General features: G+C 38.5%; 1 non-coding gene across 1 annotated transcript; it reads left to right on the top strand.

Moving 5' to 3' along the window:
* Nucleotides 1-1,929: 1,929 nt before the first annotated feature.
* Nucleotides 1,930-2,036, top strand: LOC114008476 (U6 spliceosomal RNA). The gene has a single exon (XR_003550009.1). It is a non-coding gene; the product is annotated as a U6 spliceosomal RNA (small nuclear RNA).
* Nucleotides 2,037-4,991: the final 2,955 nt, after the last annotated feature.

The following is a 4,991-nucleotide window of genomic DNA, read 5'->3' on the forward strand; positions in this document are numbered from 1 at the left end:
ATGCTCACATCGCAATCCCTTCTCCTCCACTCTCCTCTCGGGATCTTGGGCACACACGCACACGTGCCCAGCGTAAGTTTTAAGCCACCGGGTCCAGGACGCAAACCGCGGTCGACTACATGGGAGTCCAGCAACATAGCCATTACGCTAACTGCTGGTTCCCAAAATATAAACAAACTTTTTAAAGCATTACACAGAAAAGTGTTTCTTCATGCATCTTCAGACCTTGTGGCTATTGAGTCTCTTTATTCAAAGTTCCAGAAACTTATAAAGAGTTTCCTTAGTTCTAAAAGCAGTTTAAAGCATCGCTTAGAATATTCTTCCTAGGGGTCAGCCAGTGTTATGGTGATTAAGGTGGCTAGATCCCACATGGCCAACTGTGTAGTTGAAGCCCTAGACCCGGCAGCTTGAAAAACACACTGGGGAGACCAGCAGTTAGTGTAATGGCTATGTCGCTGGACTCCCATGTAGTTGACCATGGTTTGAGTCCCATACCTGGTGCCTTAAGCTCACGCCAGGCACATGTGCGTGTGTGCCCAAGATCCTGAGAAGAGAATGGAGGAAAAGGGATTGTGGCATGGCCATCCTCCCAAGGGGGGGGGGGTGATTTCTCACTTTCTCTCTCTCTGCCTCTCTGTCTTTCTGGCGAGCATACACGCCCTATAGCAAAACCTCTCAAAAATAAAGGAAAAAGAAAAACACACCAGGCACATGTGCATCTGTGCCCAAAGTCCCAAGAGAATAGAGGGGAAGGAATTGTGGCATGACCATCCCTCTGGGGAATGCTTTCTCACTTTCTCTCTCTCTCTGTCTCTCCAGCAAACTCAGGAACCCCATATAAAATTTTTAAAAGAAAGAGAGAGAGAAAGAAGAAAGAAAATGGAAAAAGAAAGAAGAAAGAAAGAAAAAGAAGAAAAACAATGAAGGAAAGAAAGAAGGAAGGAAAGAAGGAAAAGGAAGCAAGAAAGAAAAAGAAAGAGAGAAAGAGAAAGAAAGAAAGAAAGAAAGAAAGAAAGAAAGAAAGAAAGAAAGAAAGAAAGGAAGAAAGAAAAGAGAAAGAGAGAAAATAATATTCTTCCTAGGACATTTTCCAGCACCAAAATCAGTGGCCTCTCCTGGGAGATTCAGGTTGCAACCTGAGTCATAAGCAAAGATTCCATCTAAGTCACGCTACTCCCTCTGAGGGTGTTCCTGGACTCAAGCTTCTAACGGGAAAATGCTTTTCCAGCAGCTGACCAGACAGCCAAATAGAGATGGTGACTCTTAGGAAGCTAAAAATTATGTGAGTTTTGTTGTTTCTCTTTTTTTATGCAACCCAAAATAGCCTCAACTTTTTTCCCCTAGTTTCTTAGTAGTCATTGCTGTTGATGATGCACAGATGATAACATTTATCCCCAAAATATTTAAAGTAATGCTTCCAGGGATGAAGTCAGTTTCTAACACACTTCACAGACACATGTCACAATCCCCAAAGGAAAATGGAAAATACCCACAGTTGTTCAGGTATCAAAAGAGGTCAAATAGAAACGAGCTTCCAGTAGGGCTATATGCCAGAGTTCAGGACTTTGAAGGCTAGTACCCAAAATTCACTTCTTCAGGTGAATTCCATTTTGGGGGACTAGGCAGGAGTATCCACACTGAACTTCACTGACCCTGGTAGCCCCTAGAGACTCTTCAAACCTTACCAGAGCAGCCCCAAGGGCTACAGCTGTCTGTACCTGATACACCTGGAATCTTCATTGCTTCTGCCTGGACAGGAAAGGTTCAAAGATGCTCAGAACTTAGAGATGGTGCCCTGGAATTTAATGATAAAAAAGCAAACAAACAAACAAAAACCCTCCATCTGCCTTTTATGGCCATAGGGTTCACTCACTTTCCCCACCTGTTGATGTAAATAACCAACTCTGCAGAAATAATAATTAATATGGTGTGCTTGCTTTGGCAGCACATATACTAAAATTGAAATGATACAGAAAATATTAGCATGACCCCTGCACAAGAATGACACGCAAATTCATGAAACATTCCATATTTTTACAAAGGACCCCAGTAGAATCAACCCAAGAAGATCTTCCCCAAGGCACATCTTAGCCAGACTGGCCAAGACCACAGATAAAGACAAGATACTAAAATTGACAAGAGAGAACAACAAGTGACTTACAAAGTTCACCCCATCAGGCTAACACTGGACCTTTCAACAGAGACAATGCAATCTAGGAAAGAATGAGAAGACATATTAAAAGTGTTAAGAGAGAAAAAATTTCAACCAAGATTATTATATCCTGCAAGATTATCCTTCATATGGAAAAAAAGAAAAAAGATAAAAACCTTCCAAAAAAAAAAAAAAAACTCAAAGAATTTGCCAACACCAGACCAGCTCTTCAAGAAACTCCAAAGAGAGTACTATTCCACCAAGAAAACTAAAGAATGAAAGCCAGAAATAAAGGAATAAAAGACAACCAGGACAATGGCCAACTTAAATATAGGGAAACTCTGGAAATATAGATAATAACATTGAATGTTAATGGATTAAAATCTCCAATCAAGAGACACAGACTGGCTGAATAGATAAAAAACCAGAAACCCTCTATCTATTGCCTACAAGATACAAATTTCATGGATAAAGACATACAAAGATTGAAAGTGAAGGGCTGGAAAAAAGGTATTCCATGCAAATGGGAACCAAAAAGAGAACTAAAGTCGTGATACTAACTGCTGACAAAATAGACTTTAAAACAAAAACTGTTCAAAGAGACAAAGAAGGGCACTATATTGTAGTAAAAGGGTTAATCCATCAAGAAGATATAACACTTATAAATATCTATGCACCTAACACAGGAGCAGCCAAATATGTCAAAGAAAGACTGTTAGATCTAAAAGGAGAGATAGACTGCAACACACTAATTGTTGGAGACCTCAACATCCCACTATCTCCTCTGGATAGACCATCTAGACAGAAAATAAGTAAAGAGATAAAGGATCTAAATAATACCATAAATAAAGTGGGCTTAACGGACATCTATGGGACTTTCCACCCCAAAACCATGAGATAAACTTTTTTCTCACTCCCATGTGGAACCTTTTCGAAGACTGACCACATGAGAAGGCACAAAGCATGCCTCTACAGAATCAAAGGCATAGAAACTATATCCAGCATCTTGTCCAACCATGATGGAATTAAACTTGATTTTAATTTCAAGAGAAATCCTCAAAAATACATGGAAACTAAATAACCTACTCCTGAATGACTTCACGAGTACTGAGGAAATGAAGACTGAAATAAAAATATTCATGGAAGCCAATGACAATGAGGACACGAGTTTCCATAATCTTTGGGACACTGTGAAAGCAGTCATAAGAGGGAAGTACATAGCAATTAATACACATAAGAAGAAGATGGAAATAGGCCAATGGATCACCTAACATCGTGCCTCAGAGAATGGAAAAGCAACAGCAAAAAAAATCCAAAAAATTCCAGGAGAAAGGAAATAATAAAGATACAAGCAGAAATAAATGAAATAGAAAATAAGTGAATTATACAGAAAATAAGCAAAAGTAGAATCTGGTTCTTTGAAAAGATAAACAAAATCCATATACCACTAGAGAAACTTATTAAGAAGAGGAGAGAAAGGAACCAGGTAAATCAAGTTTGCAATGAAGCAGACAATATAACAACAGACATAATAGAAATACAAAACATCATTAGAGGATATTATGAACATCTATATGCCAAGAAACAAGACAATATGGATGAGATGGATAAACTCCTGAACACATACAATCTACCGAAATTGAGCCAGGAGGAGATAGAAAGTCTGAATAGGCCCATAACAAGCCAGGAGATTGAATCAGTAATAAATAACCTCCCAACAAAGAAAAGCCCTGGTCCTGATGGCTTCGCTTCTGAATTCTACAAAACTTTTAAAGAAGGGTTAACTCCCATTCTGCTCAAGTTATTTCTAAAGATCTAAAAGGGCAAATCTCTCCCTCATTCATTCTATGAATCCTCCATCACCCTTATCCTTAAAACAGATAAGGACAGGACAAGGAAGGAAAACTGTAGACCAATATCTCTGATGAATACAGAGACAAAGATTCTCAACAAGATACTAGCAAATCATATCCAACAACTTATTAAAAAGATTATACATCATGACCAGGTAGGCTTTATTCCAGAGATGCAAGGTTGGTTCAACATACGCAAAACCATAAATGTAATACACCATATTAACAGAAAGAATAATAAAAAACATATGATCATATCAATTGATGCAGAAAAGGCATTTGATAAGACACAACATCTCTTCATGATCAAGACTCTCAGCAAAATGACATAGAAGGGTCATTTCTCAACACAATAAAAGCTATCTATGAAAAACCCATAGCAAACATCATCCTGAATGGAGAAAAACTGAAAGCTTTTACACTAAAACCGGGAACAAGACAAGGATGCCCACTTTCTCCACTCCTTTTCAACATAGTACTGGAAGTCCTCACCAACGCAAGCAGAAAAGATAATAGAATAAAAGGCACTCAAATAGGAAAAGAAGAGGTAAAACTCTCCATTTGTAGATAACATGATTGTATACATAGAAGACCCAATGGTATCCATGAAAAAATTCCTGGAAGTAATACATGAATACAGTAAAGTTGCAGGATACAAAATCAACACACAGAAATATATAGCATTTCTGTATACAAACAGCAGGCACACGGAGATAGAACTGAAGAAAGTAATTCAATTTACGACAGCCACAAAAAGTATAAGATACCTTGGAATAAATGTAACCAAAGAAGTTAAAGACCTTCACAAGGAAAACTATGAGGAGCTGAAAAAATAAATAAAGGGACCAGCAGTTAGCCTAATGGCTATGTCGCTGGACTCCCATGTAGTTGACAGTTCGAGTCCCAGACCTGGTGGCTTAAACTCAAATAAGACCCCCAAAGCACAGTCGATAAGCCCCAAAATAGACAAGTGTGATTACATCAGA

Source organism: Tupaia chinensis, unplaced genomic scaffold, assembly GCF_000334495.1.
Source record: "Tupaia chinensis unplaced genomic scaffold, TupChi_1.0 Scaffold000346_1, whole genome shotgun sequence".
Lineage (NCBI taxonomy): Eukaryota > Metazoa > Chordata > Mammalia > Scandentia > Tupaiidae > Tupaia > Tupaia belangeri.